A 4,083-nucleotide genomic window follows, 5' to 3' on the forward strand; every position below is an offset into this window, starting at 1 on the left:
TTCACTTCACTTCTAATAGAGATTCTATTAGAATGTAAGTTTCTTGAAAGGATTTTCATCTGATGTGATTACTAGTGGATCAACAATACCTAGGATTATGCCTGGCACAAAGTGCTAAGGGGGTACTGGATAAATATTTGTTGAATGACTGAAAGATCGGGCAAACCAAAAGTATGACATGAGTCATAGTTGAGGACAGGGTACTCAGAAAACAAGGTCAGCTGAAAATCTAGATTTAAAAACTGCAGCAAGACAAGAAAACATGAGGAGACTTCAGGCTCTTTTAATGATGGTAGCCAGACTTAAACCTTCCCTACCTGCAAGTGCTGTGTCAGATTCTTACTGATGTATCTGACTAGCCCAAGGAAAGAGACCTACAGAAACCAACAGAGATCTGTAGGCAGACAGAAGGACCAGATGTACACTACATCACCCATTCACCCCACACATCAAGCTCCGCACACACACAGAAAATCAGAGTCAGCCAGGGATCAGTAAACACCTGAGGAAGGCTGCCAACATGAAAGACACAGACGATGAAAAGGGAACAAAATTTTTTTAAAAGATAAAAACAATTGAGACAATGAAAATAACAGAAAAAAAACTAAAAAAAAAAAATCATTAATACTCTCAAAGAGAGGAGAAAATATTGCATCCTTGTAACCAAACATTTTTTATTAAAAAATAAACTGTGTATGGAATGGAGCAGGGTTGAGAAACAAGGCATTCAGAGAATAAAAGAGGTTTCTCTTAAAATACCAAGATGACAAAAACAATTGTCAGTAACAATAGACATAGTCAGAATATATATTTCCTGGAAAATTTATAATAGGAGATGCATTTTTAGAGAAAAGTATGACCCATCACAACATTAACTCATTAACTATTGGAAAAACTCATTAACTATTATTCATATAAAAGAGTACACATACCATTAATATACCACAGTAAAATATATGTACAAAAATAATATGTATTTTGTAAGGACACATACAAATAAAAAGATACACAACAGAATTAAAATGTTTGTCTGTGAATAGAAGGGAATGGGCATAGGAATAGGGTAAAAAGGGTATGAATAGAAATTCAATAAATCAAATAAGAGAAGGTCCTTGAACAGACTGATAATGAGAGTTAAGTCAAGAGCTGAGAATTATGATTAGCTGAAGCTTCTGCATCTGAGTTAAAAGAGTGTAACTGTATTATTCACAATTCTTCTGGTTGGAAGTGACAGAAACCCAACATGCACTAGCATAAACTATCTAAAAGGAATGTACTGGCTCACTCAAAATCCAGGGGTAGTTCTGCTTCAGGCAGCATTTGATCCAGGTATTCACGGGATGTCTACAACTCTCAGCTCTCCTGTGCCAAAACTTGACGACTAATCGGTTTTACTTTGTTCATGAGCTTGTACGTTAGGAATTCAGGAAAGGCTCAACTGGACACTCAATTTCTAATCCAGTTGGTGTCAGGTGGTATTTATCCAGGGCCAGAAGTTCTTCTTCCATAATAGCTTCTTCATTCACATATCTGGTGTATTGGTAATCCCTGTCCCCCTTCCTAAGCACTCACACACACTTGCATATTCACACACACACACACACACACAATGTACTGGGCTTGGTTTTTACTCAACTACTATTTCTGTATAATTATAGTAAATAACTTCATATGTCTAAATTTCCTTATTTCCATCATCTCTTCAGTAATTGTGTCTCTTAACATGCATTGATAGAGCCTTGGGAAATAGTCGTGGTCTTGCAGTTATTGTTCTGGGTCCATAATTTAGTCTCTAACTGGGCCTAACAGGCTTCATCAGTTCAGTTCAGCTCAGTCGCTCAGTTGTGCCTGACTCTTTATGACCCCGTGAACCGCAACACACCAGGCCTCCCTGTCCATCACCAACTCCCAGAGGTTACCCAAACTCATGTCTAGAGTGGAACTAAATATATATATCTTGGCTTGGAGCAGACCCATATTCTTCTGAAATCAAAGGGCCTGTAGGCAAAGTTCAGCACATTTAAAATTACAATGTGTTGTACAGATGTGAGGGCTTATTAACAGTTGTGGACTGAATGTGTCTCTGCATAGAAAAGCTCCCTTCTTTTTAACTGTCACTTTTCTCATCTTGAAGCCATAGAAGGTGTGAGTGAGGGTTTGGGTTACTCATTGTTGTTTACTCATTTGTACTGGCAGAAGAAAGGAAAACAGTTAAAGCTGCCTTCTAGGAAGAGTAATCCGGCCTCATTTAGGGTGGGTTGGGAGAGACTAGATCTATGATCCCTAAATATTTTTTGTTATGCACGTCATCAGTACAGACTTTGGATATGCAACCCAATATACATATTTTTATTTATATATTATATCCCTGATATGACATAACAAACAAAAGGGATATAACTAACAATATAACTAACAAAAGGGAAAAACACAAAATAAGTGTAGCTATAATTTCAAATACTTTTATCCTGCCTGCATTGTCTTAAAGGCAAGTCAGAAAGACCAGTGGAGATGCTTTTGCAATTATCATATGAAGTTTAAGAAAATTATTCACCTGTAAAGCTTGTCATTAGGACACTAACTGACTAAGAATGTTGGTAAAAATACTACCCTAACCTTTCTCTTTTAGAAAGGAGGAATAAGTTTGCTATTACGGGACAGAAATGCTGAACACTGGTCCCAGTGATACCAGCCTAAGGAAAGAGGTCAGGGTGGCAACTCCATTGTGAGACATAATTAATATTTGTAAAGGGCTTAGAGCCATTAAGATTAGGAGGCAGGGTCAAAGGCAAGATTCATTATGACTGCCAGGTTCCTCAGTTACAAACAGATTCCAAAAATGTGACCTAATCTACCAAGAGCTTGGGCAGATTTACAAAGACAGGAATTTGAGTGAAGTCACTAGCAAAGCACCCCACAAGGTCCTCAAATTGCAAATGAATAGGATTTTATATATGTCTTTCTAGGCTTGGAATAAGAGCCTCTGCTCTCTGCAAAAGTTCTTCCATCTCCTTGCTGGGCATTCAAAGTCTCCCATGATCTGGCTCTCATCTGACTTTCATTCATTCATTCACATTCATTCATTCATTATTTAATGAACACTATTATATTATTCTTATATATTATATAGTAGAATAATAAATGTTATAATAGCTGAGGATGCAACAGTAAACCTAATAGACATAATAAGTTCCATCATATATCTTAGGGTCTGATAAGGGAGACAGACAATAAAAAAATGGGTTGGGGGGGTTAGTCACTAAGTCGTGTCCAACTCTTGCAACCCCATGGACTGTAGCCTGCGAGGCTCCTCTGTCCATGGGATTCTCCAGGCAAGATTACTGGAGTGGGTTGCCATTTCCTTCTCCAGGGGATCTTCCCAACCCAGGAATCGAATCTGGATCTCCTGCACTGCAGGCAAAGTCTTTACCAACTGAGCTATAAGGGAAGCCCCTTAAAAATAAATGTACCAAATAATATTTTATAATGATAAGTAGAAAAGAATAATAATGTATGGTTTAGAGTGATGGGGAGACTGCTACTTATAGTATAGAACTGGTTTTACCCCCCTATCTGAAATAACCTAAAAACAGACAAAATTTAGAAACAACAGTTTACAAAACACTGTACATCAGGTGACAAAAGGATGGTGATCCCTGAAAGATGGAATACAAATGAAAGGTGCTGACTACTTGGAAGGTATTTCCAGGCAAAGCAGAGAGGTGGGAATTCAAGAGGAGCTGATGGGCTCCTTGAGTCAAGGAGATAGGTACGGGAACTCAGGGAGATCAAAGCAACTAGGATTCATGGGAAGGAGCATGAGATCAAAGAGAGCTGAACAAAGAGAACCCAGAGACTCACTGAAAGTCCCCTCTGAATATAATGATGAACTGACTCATTGGAAAAGACCCTGATGCTGGGAAGGATTTAAGGCAAGAGGAGAAGGGGACAAGAGAGGGTGAGATGGTTGGATGGCATCACTGACTTGATGGACAAGAGTTTGAGCAAGGGCTCTGAGAGTTGGTGATGGACAGGGAAACCTGGTGTGCTTCGGTCCATGGGATCACAAAGAGTCAGATACGA

The sequence above is a fragment of the Bos mutus genome, chromosome 3, assembly GCF_027580195.1.
Source record: "Bos mutus isolate GX-2022 chromosome 3, NWIPB_WYAK_1.1, whole genome shotgun sequence".
Lineage (NCBI taxonomy): Eukaryota > Metazoa > Chordata > Mammalia > Artiodactyla > Bovidae > Bos > Bos mutus.